Source organism: Lactuca sativa, chromosome 5, assembly GCF_002870075.4.
Source record: "Lactuca sativa cultivar Salinas chromosome 5, Lsat_Salinas_v11, whole genome shotgun sequence".
Lineage (NCBI taxonomy): Eukaryota > Viridiplantae > Streptophyta > Magnoliopsida > Asterales > Asteraceae > Lactuca > Lactuca sativa.
The window spans coordinates 251914437-251936792 of NC_056627.2; the positions used below are offsets into that span (position 1 = coordinate 251914437).

The 22356-nt window shown below is 41.0% G+C and overlaps 2 long non-coding RNA genes across 4 annotated transcripts; both read right to left on the minus strand.

The window, feature by feature from the left end:
- Nucleotides 1–1013: 1013 nt before the first annotated feature.
- LOC128126290 (uncharacterized) lies at nucleotides 1014–3474 on the minus strand. Of its 2 annotated transcripts, XR_008224082.1 has the most exons (3): nucleotides 2783–3474; nucleotides 1514–1890; nucleotides 1014–1203 (listed from the first exon to the last, which is right to left on the minus strand). It is a non-coding gene; the product is annotated as an uncharacterized LOC128126290 (long non-coding RNA). The 2 variants fall into 2 exon arrangements; XR_008224081.1 differs by having other exon boundaries at nucleotides 1514–3474.
- A 106-nt stretch (nucleotides 3475–3580) lies between these two features.
- Nucleotides 3581–5667, minus strand: LOC111899576 (uncharacterized). 2 transcript variants are annotated; one of them, XR_002852997.3, is made up of 6 exons: nucleotides 5465–5667; nucleotides 4958–5222; nucleotides 4813–4873; nucleotides 4245–4277; nucleotides 4053–4148; nucleotides 3581–3971 (listed from the first exon to the last, which is right to left on the minus strand). It is a non-coding gene; the product is annotated as an uncharacterized LOC111899576 (long non-coding RNA). The 2 variants fall into 2 exon arrangements; XR_002852996.3 differs by having other exon boundaries at nucleotides 4053–4277.
- Nucleotides 5668–22356: the final 16689 nt, after the last annotated feature.

Genomic DNA, 22356 nt, shown 5'->3' on the forward strand with positions numbered 1-22356 from the left:
ACTCGTTATACTAATAGAAATCATAGGGATTTGCTAGAGTATTCAAACGTTTTCAACTGCTTTCAAACAATTCACACTTATACAGTCATTTTCCAAAGGTTTCCAAGTCATTACTTTACAGTTTTACAAATCAAAGACACATTAATACTTATGAATTCACCAGCGTTACGTTGATACTTGCTTTCAAAATAACTTGTATTCTCAGGTCACCAGTTAGACATGTACGATGGCCAGGTTTCGAGAAGAGGAGCACAGACAAGACTCGTCTTTTATTTTGATTACATATTTTGATGTCTTATTACAATGAAAGAACACACATGTACTAAAACTTTACTTTTAATGCAATGGATGATGTTGTTGCTTGTTTACTAGTTTACACTGTTGTGATACTGTACATGACGTCCTCCGCCCCTGAACGTTTCCGTCGTTCTTGGTTTTGGGGTGTGACACTAACAGTATAAAAAACATCCATAATAACATTCAATGTCAAAACCTAAAGTGTTAATAATCAAAACATATTATCATAAAACAATATCATAGTATAATCGCAAAGATCTCATGTGCAGAAAACATAGTGTGATGCGCTGCGATCGCCAGCTTCTTTCCTTTGAAAACGAAGTACCTGAAACCAAAACTAACACTACTGGAAAAACAGCATTTTACGACGCGCAATGTGTGTCGTAAAACGCTCGGACGACGCGCAAATGCGTGTCAAGGAAGGCCCTATCATAACGAGAGACGACTCGCTTTTGTACGTCGTCTATAGACGACGCACATTTACGACGCACAATGCGTATCAAAGAAGCCCCTGTCATAAAGGAAGACGACACGCATTTGCGTGTCGTAACCTTACGACCCACATTTAGGACATGCATTGTGTATCATTAAGGCCCCTGTCATAAATGAAGATGACACGCATTTGCGTGTCATAAACTTCAGTAACCATTTCAATATACATTTACAACGCATCTTTACGATACTCATTTACGCATAATACAAAAATAAGAAAACAAATATACACCAAAACAATCAATTTCATCCATAAAATTATGTCAAAAAATTGTAATACATTGGTATTAAGGGGAGCCGATTGTACATTGTTATTAAGAGTTTTTCCCAAACCATATAACATAATACTACATTGCTATTAAGGAACACCTTGTTTCTACTTCTTATTGTTATGCTTCTGTTTCCACATGATACCTGTTTTCATCAACACATTAGTATTTAAAAAGGCTTCAAGCATCATCAATGTATGTTATAAAATAATTAAAATTTAATACACATGTAATAAAATACATTTTGCCAAGAATCTAGGCTTCAATACAGCCCATACTTGTATAAAATATTAAAACAAAAAGCATATAAGAGCTTTCAGCTTCTTAGACACCTCCAATCCACTATAAAATGTAAATACACCCAAAATAAATAAATAAATATAAAAACACAGTTCAGGATTCATGATGAAATTTTTGTTCATCTATTGTCTAAGAGAAAGAGTAACAGGACTTACTAGGGACCTTTTTTCAATATATGCAGTAGATCTATCAGAGCAGTTAGAGGCTCTGCTACTCTTAGAAATGGGCTTTTACTTTGGTCTACTTGAAAAGGCCAAAAAGCATGCTTCAAGTCACTCAAAATCTACATAATAGATTAATAACTTATATGAATAATAGATATAGTATGGTGGACTTCCCAAATCAACAAAAAGACTGTTGTACTAATACTCTAATATGCATAAATTCAAAAATATATTTATACATTTTCTCTAATTACCCAATATGATAAATAAGTTAAAAAAAAACAGTGAAGTGAAAATTAGTAGAAGAACCTTGCCTGGAAACTTGCAAGGCCTTCAGGATTAATGCATTGAATGTTCATGGCTAATAGCTGTTAAGACATGACAAGTAATGTTAATAACTTCAACTGACATGCAAACCATCATTTGTTGGTAAATGACTAAAGTGGGTCATAAACGGGTTACATTAAATTGGTAAATGACATCTAATAATGGGTTGGAATGTAGAGTCTCGAGCAACAGAGTGTAAAGAAAATTAAAATACGATATTTTTGTGTTTTTAATATATTATGTGACAATAAATTAATAAATTATGACATGGTCCAAGACCTAAATACCACACTTAATGGAATACCAAAAGACAACAAACTAAAAGAAAAGCAAAACCCAATTTTTTTGGTGGTGGCAATTCACATCACATAAAACATTATACAGGAAAAGTTGAGTATTAACAGCACACATGGTGCTTTCGAGCTGTGGTGCCACATGATGTGTATGAGAAGTTTTCAAGGGTATAATTGTAAACTTATCAACTTATATCGGAGCACATGATGTGTATGAGAAGTTTTCAAGGGTATAATTGTAAACTTATCAACTTATATCGGAGACGATTCTCTTCTCTCTAAAGGATGAGTCATTGACTTTTTTTCCTTTCTATCCAAATCACTCTTGGAAACGGTAGGCATCTATATATATAGTCCATCCTGTCTTGTTTCCTTCAGAGTGTTAATGTTGCTACAATAAATTTTGGGGAGTAGCTTAATTAATGATGCATTAATTAATTAGACATTGCTTTTAAATAGAAAACATGCATGTAAAGTATAAGGCAATACGTGAACTGTGTAAATAATAATACTCAAATGCTAAAATCCCATCACACAATTCCTGCAACAAATCAAATCACACTCTGTAATGGAATGAATTATAACATATAAAATATATTGAATTAAAGCTAAAAAGAAACATGAAAAAAGAGTGTCTTACATTCTTGAAATCAACGGGTCTCTTGTGCACAAACACAATTCTTGAACATTTTTTATTTTAGAAGACCACGACCATCTTCAGAAGGAGTATAGTACAACAACTTTCAAACCAAGGACTGATCCATACCATGCAACCATAACACTGCATCCATCACATCAGATAAACAAACCAATTTATTACCTTTAACAAATTTCTCAACTACCTAAGTTATATGGTATTTAAGTTTTTTTGAACGTTTGATATACATTTATTTAGAGTATAAATTTTGAAGGAAATGATTTTTTTTTTGGTATTTATGAGTTTAATGATAAAATGTTGAGCACCAACACCAGCAGCAGGGCCATTTGGTCCCCTAAAAACAATGGGCACGTTAATCTGCCGCGCAGACATGTAATTTGACTTTACTACAAATTTTTGTATTTTACCAAGTAAACAATACCTTAAATGATAAAAATCAAAATCAAATTACCAGTTATTTTCCCGGAAAAAGAAAACCGTAAAATATCTTTTTCGGGTAATCATGTGAAAATGTTAAGACCTTTTTTGAATTTTTCCCTACGTCTGTCTAACTAGAAAGTTAATTAGTTGTGTCTTGTTTTACATTATTATATACATATTTTTAAAACCTTTAAAAACCTATTGAAAATCTTACAATTTATATTGCATTTAAAAAAAAAAAATTATAAACTACTTTATGACTGCCCCATCATCTATTAATCTTTGTGTGTATATATATATATATATATATATATATATATATATATATATATATATATATATATATATATATATATATATATATATATATATATTTTATAGCTGGCTATTTTTGTTTTTTTTCATCTGTTAAGTTCTAAATGCTCATTTTACACTAACATTATAATTTCCTTTCTAAAGCATTTGTCATTTCTAACGGTATTCATCAATATTACGGATAAATAATTAAACGGGTTAATGTCGTACTACATTAAGTTAGGTTTTTTTTTGGCTTAATTGATTTTATCACGATTAAATAAAAAAAAAGTAGCCCAACATCGATTTCATTAACAAAATTATTCTCTTCTTCCTTTATAACTTCTTTGATATCCTTTTTCTCATCTTCTTTGATACCAACATCGGAATCATTGATTCTGGAGTCTAGTTTTTTTGTTAAGTACTCTTTTAATAGCGACCCCATAACATCTTCTGCCTGTAAATGAGATCACAAAAAAAAAACAAATGATGTCTATAAAATTTGAGAAATTTGGGTTTTTTTTCGAATTATTCTCACTTTTGAACAGACAAATCTGCAGATTTTTATTCCATTGATTTCAGAATTCCTATTTGCATCAGCTACTGCAGAAGCATTCATTTCAATTCCAACCACCTAAAAACAAAAAACTATAAGCCTATGAAATATATTAAAAGGTCATGTGTGATACAATGTCAAAAACTTCTTCGAATTCTGTCAAAAACAAAAAACCTTTGATCAACTCAGCCACGTTTATCACCAAACCTACAAGATAGAAATTTGTATTTCAGTATTTTGCTTTTGATTCATAACAAAGCTACTATGGAGGTTCTTTAGAATTTATAACCGGTTTATAATTTTTATAATTATTCAGAGTGTCCTTATACAAAATCACATCTGAATCAAATCTATCTTGTCAATTCAACAAAACTATCCATTAGTCTGTTTAGTTCAATGAAGCTGCACAGATTTTAAAGGGGCTTTACATGCATTGAAAACTCAGGGTTGTTTTTGGTATTTCAACATCATGTATGTATTGTGACCTGGTGTTGTTTGTCATGACTGGTTTATTGAGCATGTTAACTTTCTTTAAGAATCCCTCTTTCATGTAAGAAACCAATAAAGGATTAAAGAAAAAGATCAATTATGAAGTAAAGTAAAACTTAAATTGCAAACACAATTGCTTACATCAGTTCTAAGCCTACATATCCAAAGTTATAAACTATTAGAAACTAAAAGCTACTATACTATTTGAAAATTGAATTTGTTTGAAAAAAAGAAAGTAAGTAGAGAATCTAACCTTATTCTTTTTAAGTGTTTCCTTGCCAAGAATCTTATTGCCCAATGGTTGGTTGTTAAGTCTGAGTGCATAAAAATTATAAGCATTGTGATGAGAACCAAAAGAGAAACTAAAAAAAAGGCAGAAATTACAAGTTTTTTAGTACCTGTTATTATCTTGAGGATTCAAATCATTTTCTAAAGAAACAGAATTGGATGTGTTAGTATTTGATTCTAATTTCATCAACAGCTTGAATTGTACAAGAATCAAGGGAATCTTGAGATAGAATCACTGATTCTGATGTTATGTTGTGTTTTTCCACAATGGATTCAATCGGGTCTTCAACCAGTTTGCGGGTCCCATTTTGGCAATGTGTCTCATCTGTGCTTCTTTTAAATGGGAATTTTGCTGCAAGAGACATGAACGCCTAACTGCAGACATTGAAAATCAACAAAATTATTAATTTATTTATTACTTTTAAGGTAATTAGAGTCAGGATATTAATCTGAATACCATACACATAACAACACCCACACATATAACCACAACCATTAGGTGGTTGTGGGTGGTGGTAGAGAAACACGTCAGTAGCCTAGGCTGCCGGCCACGACGGTAGATGGTGCTTAACGTAAAAAAACAAAAAAGAAGGAGAAGAAAAGAACAGGATTGATACCTTAGGCTGGAGCAAAGTTTGTCTTGAGGTCCTCTTTCGTCTTCTCCCTCGACGGTGACTCAAAAATCTGACAGCCCTACACAAAAACTCGAGCAACTCCCTCTATAGCCACTAAGACGAACGAACGGAAGATTAAGGTTTATTTTGGGATGTAACACCCCGTTCCCGAGAGAGAAAGGAAAGGAAATGGGTGGGAATGACAAAGAAAATAAAAGAAATTGGTTCCTGAGTTTCATAAAAGGATGGAAGGGGAAGGAAATGGAGGGAAATTGGCAGATCATTTTCCCTCCTAACTTTCCTTCCGATTTGGGAGGATTTAGAAAGAAAGAACAAAATGATTTATTTTCCTTTCACTTCTTTCCAACTCAGGAACACAAAGGAAAATTTTGTTTTCCTTTTCTTTCTTTTCTTTTCTCTCGTGACTTTCTTTTCTCTTCTCTTCTTTTCTTTTGCTAAACTCAGGAACGAGACGTAAGGGCTTGGTTAGAGGGGATGTAAGAACTAAATATATGAGAAATCGGCCCTAACATAACAGCCCAAGGGGATCTCTACATCAAAATGAGGCTTCCATCTCAAGGGTACCTGACGTCAACATGTGGCTGCCAATTAGGGTTTTCTTTTCATGTAGAGGATGTAGTTGGAGGTTTTCTTGCAGATTAAAGCCCGAGTTGTGTTGGAAGAACGAAGAAGGGTTGGAGGTGCTGGATGTAGGTGAAGATGAAGGCCCTAGGGTTTCTTTCTAGCTAAGATTAGCGTCGATGGAAGAAGGTGGAGGCATCAACATAAGGAACAAGGAGACTGAGAGACGAGAAAATAGACGGGGGGTTTAATTTTTGGGATGCCATTTCCCCTGACTATTAAAACGCGCGTTTCATTAAAAAAAATTATATAACGAAATTTTTAGATGAATTTTATAATAAGCGCCTATCGTGTTTGTCACAACTGGAAATTTTGTGTCATGTAATCTATACACTCAAGTTAATGTGAATCAAAAACTTCAATCAAATACATCATACAAGTACTACAAATGGTCATCAAACAATTGGAAACCCTAGAAGTTTCTGTTTAGGTCCATTTTGGACTAGGACTTCCTTATTGGACCCAAATGGACCAATAAGCTTCCAATTTGACTATCATGGGCTTAGAACCCTAATTGGGCTCTAATTGGACCCACAATCATTTATTTCAACATTTTGGGCCATTTTGGGCCTAGAATGAAATGAATTAAAAGCTTTGATCCATGATTAACCTAATCTAGCTTAATAAAGCATAAAAATCACAATTTTATTTTATAAGGCCAATGATCACCCAAACTAACTCTAATATTGGGCCTAGAGGCAAAAAGCCCAAAAATCCTTTCTTCCCTCTCCATTCTCGGCCCAAGCCCAAGGAAAAAGGGAGAGTTGACTTTGGATTGCCACCTCACTTTTATTCATTGGATATCCATGCATGGAACTCATACTTCCAAGCACCTATCTCATCAAAGATCACTTCTCCTTTCTCCCTCCCTCACTCTCGGCCGAAACACACACACACACATACACAAATATCTCTCAAACTCTCTCAAGAACACTCAAGAACACATCCTCCCTCTTCACTCAAAAATCTCGAAATTTAGGAAGCTTTCAAGAGGATATTTCCACAAATTCTTCATCTAAGGTAAGATTATGTTTGGATCTATGACTTAGATTCTTTTTGTTATCAAAATCTTTTCCTAATCCATGCAAAAATCGTGCTCTTACATCCTAGAAGCACCTCAAACTCGAGATCTTCAAGGAAAGAGTGCTAAGGCCAAAAATCACCAAGTTTTCTTCCATCTTTTCTTCAAAAACCGAAACCACACCCTAAGGTGAGCTTCATACCCCCTATTTTCTGTTTTTATGAGCTTCATACGAGGTGAGTTGCATACAGACTGCAACTACCCGCAGAACTAAACGGTGTACACCCCGTGTTTCATGTCTCTAATCTGAAGAAGTGCCTATCAGATGAAACCCTTGTCATTCCTCTTGACGAAATCGAAATCAATGAGAATCTCTTGTTCGTTGAACAACCAATCGAAATCATGGACAGGGAGGTAAAGCGTACTAAGCAAAGTCGCATCCCGATCGTGAAAGTACGGTGGAACGCAAAGCGTGGGCCAGAATTCACGTGGGAACGCGAAGACCAAATGAAGCAAAAGTACCCTTACCTATTCTAGCATTCTCAAATCTAGCTTTCAAACAGAATTTCGGGACGAAATTCCCTCTAACGGGGGGATGATGTCACAACTAGAAATTTTGTGTCATGTAATCTATACACTCAAGTTAATGTGAATCAAAAACTTAAGAGCATGTGTGATACCTATTAGTATGACATCAAAAACTTCAATAAAATACATCATACAAGTACTTCAAATGGTCATCAAATACATCATACAAGGCAAACCTTCTCCACAAAGCCAAAATCACTCTCAAGAACAACATGGGGGCTAGGGTTTCTTTTTACAGCTCTCTGGAAGTGTTAGGGACAAAGGAGGCCAATTTAGAGCATTTAAATAGGGTGCAAACACCCAGATTAGGGTTTTTGTCCAAACAAGGTCTACTCGCCGAGTCCGGGGACCGACTCGCTGAGTCCAAAGTTCAAACCCCGCGCCTTATCCCGCTCCTACTCGGCGAGTTGGTCCTTCAACTCGCCGCGTCCAAGGCAAAAGTGCACTAAATTAAAATATTAATCACAAGGAGTACGTACTAGGAACCAGGTGCTACAAATCTCCCCCACTTATTTTAGACTTCTTTCTCGAAGTCTGCTGCTCGATCCTGAAACAGCTCGGGGTAGTGCTCCATCATCTCTTCCACCGGCTCCCAAGTCCACTCTGATCCCTTCCGGTGCTGCCATTGCATCTTCACGAGTTCCACCTTCTTGTTCCTTAGATCCTTCGACGTCCTGTCGAGGATTGCCACAGGGCGCTCGATGTAATTCAGGCTGTCATCGACCTGAATATCCTCCAAAGGCACCACTGCCGAGTCGTCTACCAAACACTTCTGCAATTGAGAGACGTGGAAAGTGTTGTGGATCTGGCTGAGTTCGGCTGGCAGATCTAACCTATACGCCACCTTGCCCACCTGGGCTACAACCCTGAATGACCCGATGAACCTTGGGCCCAACTTGCCTCGCTTCCTGAATCGGATGACGCCTTACCATGGCGACACCTTCAGGAGAACCATATCCCCGACTTGGAATTCCAAGTCTGAACGACGCTTGTCGGCATAACTTTTCTGCCGACTCTGGGCAGTCTGAAGCCTACTCCGGACCTGCTGGATCCTCTCTGTCGTCTGGAGCACCACTTCGGTGCTTCCCATGACCCTCTGGCCAACCTCTCCCCAACATATCGGGGTCCTGCACCTCCTTCCATACAACATCTCGAAGGGAGGATGGTCGATGCTCGCATGATAGTTATTATTATATGAGAACTCCACCAACGGGAGGTAGGTATCCCAACTACCTCCGAAATCCAGAACACATGCTCGCAACATATCCTCTAACGTTTGGATGGTCCGCTCTCTCTTACCATCCGTCTGCGGGTGAAAAGTGGTGCTGATATGCAAACGAGTACCCAACTCGTCATGGAACTTCTTCCAAAACCTGGAAGTAAAACGTACATCTCTGTCTGAAATCATTGATACTGGCACCCCGTGGCGCGCTACTATCTCCCTGATTTAGATGATGGCCAACTTCTCGGTCGAGATGCTCTCCTGAATTGGGATAAAATGGGCGCTCTTGGTCAATCGGTCCATGATGACCCATATAGAATCCACTCCCCGCGCGGTTCTGGGTAGCTTCGTGATAAAATCCATTGTAATATCTTCCCATTTCCACAACGGGATATCCAACGGCTGTATCTTGCCGTGCAGTCTCTGATGCTCGACCTTGACCTTCCTGCAGGTCAAGCACCGCTCGACGTACCAAGCCACATCCCGCTTCATGCAGGGCCACCAATAGTCTAGACGAAGATCCCTATACATCTTCGTCACCTCGGGATGAATGGAGAATCAAGATTTGTGCGCCTCCTCCATCAAGACCTGGCACACGCCTCCGAGGTACGGCACCCACACCCTGCGGTGTAATGTCAATAATCCCCTGCTATCATAGTCGAAGGAGGAAACCTGACCCACTATGCGCTCACTCTTCCGATGTTCCTCCTTCATGGCCTCCTGCTGGGCCTCCTGAATCTGCTCCAAAAGCGGAGTCACCACTGTCATCCGCATGCAAATATCCCTGATGGCGCCGCCTTGCGGCTAAGCGCATCGGCCACCACATTGGCCTTCCCCGGGTGGTAAAGGATCTCATAATCATAATCCTTCACCACATCGAGCCACCGACGCTGCCTCATGTTCAGATTCGGCTGATCCATGAGGTACCTCAAACTCTTGTGGTCCGTGTAAATGGTACACCGAACCCCATAGAGGTAATGTCGCCAAATCTTGAGGGCGAAGACCACCGCCCCAACTCTAAATCGTGCGTCGGGTAGTTCGCCTCGTGAGGCTTCAGCTGCCTCGAAGCGTAGGCAATGACATGACCTCTCTGCATCAGTACCGTTCCCAACCCTGAAATGGACGCGTCACAATATACCACAAAATCCTCTATATGCTCTGGCAGGGCTAAGATTGGCGCCTCGCACAATCTCTATCTCAGAACCTCGAATGCTGCCTGCTACTCAGGCCCCCATCGAAAGACCATGACTTTCTTAGTCAGCCGTGTCAGGGGTACAACTATCTTGGAGAAGTCCTGAATGAATCTCTGATAGTAGCCCACTAATCCTAGGAAACTCCGAATCTTAGATGGAGACTTCGGAACCTCCCACCTCATCACGGCCTCCACCTTGGCCGGATCCACCAAAATCTCGTCCTGGTTGACAAGGTGCCCAAGAAACTGCACCTCGCGCAACCGGAACTCACACTTGGAGAACATAGCATATAAGCTCTCCCTCCTCAGGGTCTCCAACACATCTCGTAGATGCCCCTCGTGTTCCTCTTGCGTCTTGGAATAAACCAAGATTTCATCAATGAAAACTGTTACAGACCGGTCCAACATTGGTCTGCACACGCGGTTCATGAGGTCCATGAACGCGGCAGGTGCATTGGTGAGCCCAAACGACCTCACCACAAACTCATAATGGCCATAGCGCGTTCGAAATGCGGTCTTCTGCACATCCTCCTCTCTGACCCTCATCCGATGATAGCCCGAATGCAAATCGATCTTGGAGAACCAAGATGCTCCCTGTAACTGGTCAAAGAGGTCATCATTCCTCGGGGAGTGGGTAACGGTTCTTCACCGTTACCTTATTTAGTTCCCGATAGTCTATACACATCCGATGCGACCCGTCCTTCTTCTTCACAAACAGAATCGGGGCTCCCCAAGGTGAACTGCTCGGTCTAATGAATCCTTTGTCTAACATCTCTTGCAGCTGTGTAAACAACTCCTGCATCTCGGGAGGAGCCAACCGGTACGGTACCTTGGCTATCGGAGCCGCACCGGGGACTAGGTCGATCCTGAACTCTACCTGTCGCTCCGGAGGTATTCCTGGAAGCTCCTTGGGAAATACATCAGCGTAGTCTCGTACCACCGGAACCTCACTCACCGCCGCCTTACCCGCCTCCCGAGTGTCCATAACATACGTGACATATCCCGTGCAACCCTACTGAAGGTAGCCCCTAGCTCTCGCTGCCGAACACACTGCGGGTCCACGTTGTGGCCTCTCACCATGGATCACCAACTCTCCCCCACTTGGGGTCCTGATCTGCACCAGCTGCTGGGCGCAATCTATCACCGCCCCATTAGGGTTCAACCAATCCATGCCTATAATCACCTTATTCCCACGCAACGGAATGGGAACCAAATCCACCAAGTAGCGCTCCTCAAACAACCTTAGAACACAATCCCTGAACACTGCTGATGCTCGCACTAATCGATCATCGGCAATCTCCACCTCTAAAGGGCAATCCAACGTGCCCAAAGACTCAGGAAACTTCTTGCTAAGCGCAAGAGAAGCAAATGATCGGTGTGACATCCCCAAAATCTCGGCCAGAAAAGATCGATTTTCATTTATGCTTTTAAATATTTTCAGAGTAAATCCTTTTGATTTGAAAGAGTTGCGGAATTCGTTCCCAAAAACAAAACATGATAAAACATTGTTTACCGAAGCATTTCATAAAAGAAATGTATTTTCATTATAATCAAAACTCGGGGTGTCATGTTCCGATACAGACCAATAAGCATAAACGAATACATTACAAGTCATATAACAAATATAAACATATACAGACTTGTAAACAAAACAACTTGATGGTTCATCCATCTCATGCCCTTCCGCCACTTCCTGTAATACAATTTAAAACTGAGTGGGTCAGGCTTGGGAGCCTGGTGAGCATATAGGGTTTTCAACCCACAATAAATATCATATTTAATTTTCACCAACCAACAATAACCCAATTACCCATTCCCGTTATTCTCACTTTAATGTCCCTAAAACAACTAACATAAGGGACCTAGTCTAAGAATATTTCATCGGGGCGACAACACATGCTTCGGGGGTACCTCAGCAATATAAGTCAAATAAGGCAACCATGAGGGGGATGGAGTACAGCGAATGAACACCCAAGTTCATTAACACCTACAGGTGGCGAACCTGCTAATGTTTCCACAAGACTGTCTAGAATAGCCAGTGGTCGTCATCTAAACTCCGCTAGATGACTCAATCAAGCAACAACGAGGCCTCTCATCTGTTTATTACACACCAACTGTCTACCCATGTTCTACCCAACATATTAGTAGATAAAAATATACATTTGTATACATAGTTTAAAGAAAACCTGTATAGCATGCTTTAATCAACACATATATCACAAAACAGATGAGGCACACACACACATAACACATATCTCATAAAGAAATAAGCAGATCTATAAGATAGAAGAGAGTGAATACACATTCACACATAACACAACCAATTATACACATAGCACGTATTTTTATATAAAATACTTCGTATTATTGTATTAGAAAGAAAATAACTACACACTCACACTTATAAACAACAATACTCTTAATACACTCGAACCAAACTCGTATTATTATTGTGTTTATGAAAGGTAGTATACACTCACTTGATCAGAAGATGATCGGACAGCACTACGGCTTATAGAAGTAGTATTCCTCAGCAGATCTGGAAGATCTCCTCGAAAATCGAACTTCTCGCGGGCAGAGCTTCGACTCGGGAACCGCACTTCTCGGGATCTTCGGGATCTCGGGACTTGCTTCGGGACTAGAGTATGATACCGGGGCTTCGGGGTATTTCTGGCATGCAAAACGATGCAAAACGGGAGAGAGAAGAGAAGAAATTGGCAATTGGGTCGGCTGCCTTCGGTTCCTATTTTTAGGAGGCTGGAGCCTTGGAGTACGCGGGGCGTACTGCCCAAAACGTCATTGCTTACGTATCCGAAGTGCTCGAGTGCGAGTGTCGACATCCCTCGGAGTACGCGGGGCGTACCTCGGATCAGATCGGTGACTCCTTCGGATAATGCTTCCGAATTTTGATTTAAATTTAATTACTAAATGATTAATAAACTTCGGAAATTCATAACTTCTTCATACGAACTCCGTTTTCGACGTTCTTTATATCCACGGAAAGGTGAGACCATGCTCTACGACTTTCGTTTAGACTCTGTCGGCTAATTTTGAATTTATTTTTATTAATTATTTTTAATAGGCCGCGATAGAAACTTTCGTTATAAATTCATAACTTCTTCGTTTGACGTCCGTTCTCGCCTAACTTTTTATCGCTTCGATACCAACAATGAGATCTTCGATTCTCATTTAGATTGCTTCGGCTAACAACCGCTCGATCTCAAATCGAGTAAAACAGGCTGTATACCGCTAAGCCGGAACTTCGATAAATCATAACTTCCTCATACGAAGTCAGATTTGGGCGTTCTATATATATTCGGAAACCTCGTTTCAATTACTACAACATTCATCAAATATATTAAGTTTATTTTAAACTTCAATTTTGATGCTTATTTTTATTCTTAATTAATCAAACCACATAATTAAGCAATTAAGCACAAAACACAAAATACTCAAATAATACAATCTTATTACTTCAAAATGGGTTACAAAGGTCAACCTAGACTATTACATTGCTACAAATGGCAAGCCCGAAACGCAGGCGTTACAATTCTCTCCACCTTAGAATGATTCCGTCCCCTGAATCACACATCAACAAACAAATGCGGATAGCGATTCAACATGTCACTCTCCGACTCCCAGGTGAGATTCGGCCCATTCGTGTGTTTCCATCGGACAAGCACTAACCCAACCATTTTGCGTCGCAACTTCTTAGTCTTTCGGTCAACAATTGCCTCTGGTTCTTCAATCAACCTTTTGTTCTCATCAATTCTCAATTCAGAAATTGGAATTATATCGGGAACTTCTCCCGTGAACTTCCTCAAATAACACACATGAAAGGTGTTGTGAATTCCATTCAGTTCTTCGGGTAATTCGAGCTTGTAAGCTTGATTCCCAATCCTCCGAAGGACTTTAAACGGTCCAATAAACCTTGGACTCAACTTTCCCTTTTTTCCAAATCTTATAAGTCCCTTCCACGGCGAGACTTTAAGCAAAACCGAATCTCCAACCTCAAAAGTCATCGGTCTTCGCTTCTTGTCAGCATAGCTCTTTTGACGATCTTGAGCTGCTAACATTTTTTCCCTAATTATTTTCAACTTTTCAGCAGTTTGATGAACCATCTCCGGTCCCATAAACTGCTTTTCCCTAGCCTCAAGCCAACAAGACGGCGTACGACACTTCTGTCCATACAAAGCTTGGTAAGGTGCCATCTTAATGCTCGAGTGAAAACTATTATTATAGGAAAATTCTACCAAAGGTAAATGTTCATCCCAATTACCTAGGAATTCCAAGGTACATGCTCTCAGCATATCTTCAAGTGTTTGTATTGTCCTTTCACTCTGACCATCAGTCTGCGGATGGTAAGCTGTGCTTAAACATAACTTGGTACCCATTTCCTCTTGTAGACTTTTCCAAAACCTTGAGGTGAAACGGCTATCAGGATCCGATACAATCGTTAACGGAACACCGTGAAGCCTCACAATTTCCTTCACGTAAGAATTCGCAAGCTTTTCCATAGACCATTTCTCCTTGGCTGCTATGAAATGCGCACTCTTAGTGAATCGATCAACGACCACCCAAATCATGTCGTGACCATTCTTTGTTCTGGGCAGTTTAGTGACAAAATCCATAGCAATGTCTTCCCACTTACCCATAGGCACAGGCAATGGTTCTAAACTCCCGTAAGGTTTCTGATGTTGTGTCTTGACTCTCGCACAAGTCACAGACTCGGCCACATACTTTGCAACATCAAGCTTCATCGTCGGCCACCAGTAGTAGGGTTTCAGGTCCCTATACATTTTAGTGCTACCTGGATGAATTGAGTACATGGTTTTATGAGCTTCTTCCATCAGAAGATCCCTAATTCCACCTGACTTAGGTACCCAAATACGATCTTGGAATACCTTCAGTCCATGACCGTTAGTACCAAACACCAACGTTTTACCCAAACGTTCCTCCTTTCGGTCATTTTTCTCAGAAGCTTCCTCTTGAGCTTTCTTTATACTTTCCACAATAGTCGAGACAACTTCAATTCTCAACGCTCTTGGCCTCTTCCTTTCAAGATTGACCTTCCGACTGAGAGCATCAGCAACAACATTAGCTTTACCGGGGTGGTAAAGTATCTCGCAGTCGTAGTCTTTAAGTAATTCTAGCCAGCGTCGTTGCCTCATATTCAATTCCTTCTGATTAAAGAGATATTGGAGACTCTTATGATCAGTAAAAAGTTTGCACTTCGTGCCATAGAGGTAATGCCTCCATATTTTCAGAGCGAAAACTACCGCTGCCAACTCCAAATCATGAGTCGGGTAATTCTTTTCATGCTCTTTCAGCTGTCGAGACGCATATGCTATCACCTTTTCTCTTTAGGTCAAAACACAACCCAATCCAACACCAGACGCATCGCTATAAACAGCGAAGTCTTCAACTCCATCGGGTAGAGAAAGTATTGGTGCCTCGCATAGCTTCTTCTTTAACTTCTCGAATGCTTCTTTATGCTTCTCACTCCAAGCATAAGTAGCTCCTTTGTGGGTCAAAGCTATTAATGGAGTAGCAATCGAAGAAAAACCTTGGATAAACCTTCGGTAATATCCGGCTAATCCCAAAAAGCTTCGAATCTCCGTGGGACTTTTCGGTTGTTCCCACTTCGTCACAGCTTCGATCTTCGCTGGATCAACCATTATCCCTTCTTGGTTGACCACATGACCCAAGAATTGGACCTCACGAATCCAAAAATCACATTTGGAGAACTTTGCATAAAGCTTCTCCTCCTTCAAAACTTCTAACACTTCTCGCAAGTGTCTGCCATGCTCCTCCTGGCTTTTCGAGTAGATCAGAATGTCGTCTATGAACACTATCACGGATTTATCAAGGAAAGGATTACAAACCCTATTCATCAAATCCATGAACGCTGCTGGAGCATTGGTTAGTCCAAACGACATAACCAAGAACTCGTAGTGTCCATATCTAGTTCTGAATGCAGTCTTCTCGATATCTTGCTCTCTTACTTTTAGCTGATGATATCCTGACCTTAGATCGATCTTCGAGAAATAGCTCGAACCTTGCAATTGATCAAACAGGTCATCAATCCTAGGCAACGGATATCTATTCTTTATTGTTGCCCTGTTCAGCTCTCTGTAATGAATGCACATTCTCATGCTTCCATCTTTCTTCTTTACAAATAACACCGGAGCTCCCCAGGGTGATGAACTAGGTCTAATGAAACCTTTGTCCAACAACTCCTGAAGTTGCATCATTAACTCCTTCATCTCCGTCGGTGCTAATCGATAAGGTGCTTTTGCAATTGGCGTCGTTCCTGGCAACAAGTCAATACAGAATTCCACTTGTCGATCTGGTGGTAATCCAGGAAGATCTTCGGGAAATACTTCCGGATAATCACACACCACCGGAATATTCTGTATCACCTTCTTTTCCTTCTTAGCATCAATCACGAATGCTAAATATGATGTACACCCCTTGGTCAAACATTTTCTGGCTTTCATCAATGAAATGATTCCAGAATTCACTCTGCGTTTATCTCCATACACCATAAACGAATCTTTTCCAGGCGGGTTTACTTTAACGATCTTTTTCTTGCATAAAATTTCGGCATCATTGGCGCTAAGCCAATCCATTCCCAAGACGATGTCGAAACCATTAAGTTCGATAGGCAATAACGCCTCGTGGAACTTATTCCCATTAAGGTCGATCAAGACGTTTTTCATACGATGGCTAACAGGTACAAACTTGCCACTAGCTACTTCGACTAATAAAGCATTATCTAGTCTATCAATAGGCAAAGCTAGCTTTCTACCAAACTCATGCGAAATAAAGGAGCAGTTGGCTCTAGAATCAAACAATATATGAGCAGGTAGTTCGTTTACGAGAAAGGTACCTGAAGCGACATCAGCTTCATCTTTCGCAGCTTCAAGTGTCATTTGGAAGGCTCTTGCCTTCGACTTTGGTGGAATGTTGGGCCTAGCTGCCTCCTTCTTCTTCGGACAGTCTTTCAAAATATGCCCCTCTTCATTACACCCAAAACACATCCTTTTGTTGTTCGGACATTCATTGGCAAAATGTCCAACCTTTCCACACTTGTAGCAGGTCACATCCTCGCTACATTTCCCAAAGTGCCTTTTCTTACACTTATCACACCACTTTGCTTCGCCTCCTTTTCCTCCAAACTTTTTCGAATCAGATTTCGAAAATTTGCTCTTCTTACTGGAACCAGATGTTCCTTCAAACTTCCTTTTCTCACCAACCTCAACCTTGACGGTGGTTCTCCCCTTGATCATGTTCTCCACAGACTTGGCAGCCCAGATAGCTGACTCTAGAGTAAGTGCCTGACGTACTGGCACCTCGTACTCCCATGAAAGTCCCTTCGGATACCGATCCACCTTTGTCAGCTCGTCTGGAACGATACGCAAGGCAAACTCCATCTTATCGGTGAAGTTATTGGTGTACTCATCAACTGACATGCTACCTTTCGTCAATGTCAAAAACTTATTCTCCAACTCCAACAGATTTTGAGCCGAACAAAACTTGCGCTTGAACTGCACCAAGAATTTTGCCCATGTCAATTACAGTGGCTCATTAGGGCTTAAGGTCTTCCCTAGAGTGTTCCACCAACGAACGGCTCCACGTCGGAATTGACGCACGGCATAGATAGTTTGCAACTTACCTCTGCAGCCACACGTCATGAAGGCTAGCTCCATTTCGGAGATCCAATCCATAACCCCAATCGGATCCTCCTTTCCATTGAAGGTCGATGGTTTGCAAGTCAAAAAGTCCTTGTATTTGCATCCCATTCCATCATTCCTTCCATCGCGGTTATCTTGCCTAACTATCAGTGGGTTGGCTGGACCAACAGACCCACTGAAGTTTCCACCTTCTGAGTGCCCTTCATTTAATTCAGGCTCTTCCACACGAATCGACAGTTCTTCACGATTTTGTTGAAGCAACCGTCTAGTTTCATCCATCTGACGATCCAACATCGTCTGAATCATCAATTGCACACCAGCCATGGTTATTGGCTCAGGAGCTGCTGCTACGACAGGTATTGGCTCAATCACTGGTGGTTGATTCCTGTTTCCGTCAGCATTTCCAACTCCACTTCTTGTTCTCACCATTTTGATCTACACACCGAATAAGGTGAAATTAGATCCTCAATCATGATGGATATTCAAATCATCCTTATCACTCCGAAACGTTTACATGCTAGTTCTAATATCGTAGACGTACGCTTAGAATCCTACACACATAAGGTTTCTAGATCTGGTCGGCAACAGACCATAGATCCGAAAAAATAATATCATATATGGCAACATATAACATTTAGCACATAAAGCATTTTAGGCAACTTTCCTAAAATAAACCAGTGCTTGTGTCTAAAACACAACAGACACACATCTCAAAATTCCACTTAGCATTCTAAGTTTAAGTCTAGAAATCCTACAAATTCCTAGTTCGGTAAAACTAATGCTCTGATACCAACTGTGACATCCCCCAAATCTCGGCCAGAAAAGACCGATTTTCATTTATGCTTTTAAATATTTTCAGAGTAAATCCTTTTGATTTGAAAGAGTTGCGGAATTCGTTCCCAAAAACAAAACATGATAAAACATTGTTTACCGAAGCATTTCATAAAAGAAATGTATTTTCATTATAATCAAAACTCGGGGTGTCATGTTCCGATACAGACCAATAAGCATAAACGAATACATTACAAGTCATATAACAAATATAAACATATGCAGACTTGTAAACAAAACAACTTGATGGTTCATCCATCTCATGCCCTTCCGCCACTTCCTGTAATACAATTTAAAACTGAGTGGGTCAGGCTTGGGAGCCTGGTGAGCATATAGGGTTTTCAACCCACAATAAATATCATATTTAATTTTCACCAACCAACAATAACCCAATTACCCATTCCCGTTATTCTCACTTTAATGTCCCTAAAACAACTAACATAAGGGACCTAGTCTAAGAATATTTCATCGGGGCGACAACACATGCTTCGGGGGTACCTCAGCAATATAAGTCAAATAAGGCAACCATGAGGGGGATGGAGTACAGCGAATGAACACCCAAGTTCATTAACACCTACAGGTGGCGAACCTGCTAATGTTTCCACAAGACTGTCTAGAATAGCCAGTGGTCGTCATCTAAACTCCGCTAGATGACTCAATCAAACAACAACGAGGCCTCTCATCTGTTTATTACACACTAACTGTCTACCCATGTTCTACCCAACATATTAGTAGATAAAAATATACATTTGTATACATAGTTTAAAAAAAACCTGTATATCATGCTTTAATCAACACATATATCACAAAACAGATGAGGCACACACACACATAACACATATCTCATAAAGAAATAAGCAGATCTATAAGATAGAAGAGAGTGAATACACATTCACACATAACACAACCAATTATACACATAGCACGTATTTTTATATAAAATACTTCGTATTATTGTATTAGAAAGAAAATAACTACACACTCACACTTATAAACAACAATACTCTTAATACACTCGAACCAAACTCGTATTATTATTGTGTTTATGAAAGGTAGTATACACTCACTTGATCAGAAGATGATCGGACAGCACTACGGCTTATAGAAGTAGTATTCCTCAGCAGATCTAGAAGATCTCCTCGAAAATCGAACTTCTCGCGGGCAAAGCTTCGACTCGGGAACCTCACTTCTCGGGATCTTCGGGATCTCGGGACTTGCTTCGGGACTAGAGTATGATACCGGGGCTTCGGGGTATTTCTGGCACGCAAAACGATGCAAAACGGGAGAGAGAAGAGAAGAAATTGGCAATTGGGTCGGCTGCCTTCGGTTCCTATTTATAGGAGGCTGGAGCCTCGGAGTACGCGGGGCGTACTGCCCAAAACGTCATTGCTTACGTATCCGAAGTGCTCGAGTGCGAGTGTCGACATCCCTCGGAGTACGCGGGGCGTACCTCGGATCAGATCGGTGACTCCTTCGGATAATGCTTCCGAATTTTGATTTAAATTTAATTACTAAATGATTAATAAACTTCGGAAATTCATAACTTCTTCATACGAACTCCGTTTTCGACGTTCTATATATCCACGGAAAGGTGAGACCATGCTCTACGACTTTCGTTTAGACTCCGTCGGCTAATTTTGAATTTATTTTTATTAATTATTTTTAATAGGCCGCGATAGAAACTTTCGTTATAAATTCATAACTTCTTCGTTTGACGTCCGTTCTCGCCTAAATTTTTATCGCTTCGATACCAACAATGAGATCTTCGATTCTCATTTAGATTGCTTGGGCTAACAACCGCTCGATCTCAAATCGAGTAAAACAGGCTGTATACCGCTAAGCCGGAACTTCGATAAATCATAACTTCCTCATACGAAGTCAGATTTGGGCGTTCTATATATATTCGGAAACCTCGTTTCAATTACTACAACATTAATCAAATATATTAAGTTTATTTTACACTTAAATTTTGACGCTTATTTTTATTCTTAATTAATCAAACCACATAATTAAGCAATTAAGCACAAAACACAAAATACTCAAATAATACAATCTTATTACTTCAAAATGGGTTACAAAGGTCAACCTAGACTATTACATTGCTACAAATGGCAAGCCCGAAACGCAGGCGTTACAATCGGGTAGCCCCCGAATCAAACAACACCTGAACTGGGATACCGTTCACATGGAACAATCCCGTCACCACATCGGGCGTGGCGTGTGCCTCCTCTGTAGTCAGCTGAAAGGCCCCACTCCTCACCACTAGAGTCTCTGACTTGCCCTGCCGGCTATCTGTGATCCTCAGAGTCGCTGGAGCTGGCGCCTTCACTGGCGCTGATGCTGCTGTCAACTGGGGGCAATTGGACCTGTTGCGGCCCCTCTGGTTGCAGTGGAAACACAGCAACTCAGATTTCTGAACAACCGAGACAGGGGCAGTACAATCCCTGCTAAAGTGCCCCGCCTTGCCACACTTGTAGCAGCCTGATGATCCCAATCTACATGCTCCCTCATGCGACCTGCCGCATTTCCCACGGTGGCCCGTTCCTCCTTGGCCTTTCGGCCTACCATCTGATCCTTGGGCTTCTTCCCCGAAGTCCCAACCACCTGCCCCGTATCTTCCTTTCTCTTTTGAATGTGCTCCAAATCAATCTCCCTTTCCTTCGTCCTGGCAATCATGGACTCCAGGGTAGGGCAAGCTGAAAAGCTAACATGCTCCCGGATATCAGTCTGTAGCATGTCATGATAGCGGGTCCTCCTCATATCCTCATCTCCCGCATACTGGGGCACCAGCAATGCCCTCTTCCGGAACTTGGAGGTGATCTCCGCCACAGTCTCCATAGTCTGCCTCATGTCTAAAAACTCTCTGGCCAGCTGCTGAAGCTTGACAGTCGACGCAAACTTTGCCCTGAACCTAGTCACAAAGTCTGACCAGGTCATAGCCTCAACAGCCAAGGATCCCAATGAGTCACCGGCGGACTCCCACCAATCTCTAGCTCGGTCTCATAAACATCCTGCTGCATATCTCACCTTCGACACCTCGGGGCAGAAGCTGGTCAGCTGTGCGGACTCAATGTCCGCAATCCATCGTCTGGCAGCAATGGGGGTCCTTCGCCCCATGGAAATCCGGCGCACCACTTCCCCTGAAGTCCTTAGAGGACAGTGTGCGAGATCGTGACTGGCCAGATGCCATGTCACTCCTGAACGCCCAAAGGCGGTCCTCCATCAGCTCAACTATCCCTTCCTTGATTGACCCAAAAATGATGGGGGTCGACTCAAGGATGCCTCTGGTGATCTTTGACGCGATGAACTCACGTAACCTCTCATCTACTGGCTCGGAACCTGATCCCGAACCCGATCCCTCTCCAGAACTGCCACCAGCTGGCCTCTGGTGTAGTACCACCATTCTGCAATACACACAGACAACCATTAGTGATACCGATACCTCTAAAGGGATCACATCTATTTCAAGTTCCCTGGTCTTGTCTCAGCCTTCCTTAGTTCGGGTACAGATCCTCTACTTTCAGTAGTACGGGCCCATACTACCTTCCACATCTATTCGTACCTTCTTCAAGGACTGCCTCGACTCAACTAGATCCCTTTCTCTACTGCTAATCACTGCTATACTCGTCCTAGGTTTTCCCTAGGGAATCTCTGACTCCACCCTGCCCGGTCCTCAACTGCTGAAGGCCTCCTTGTAATGTC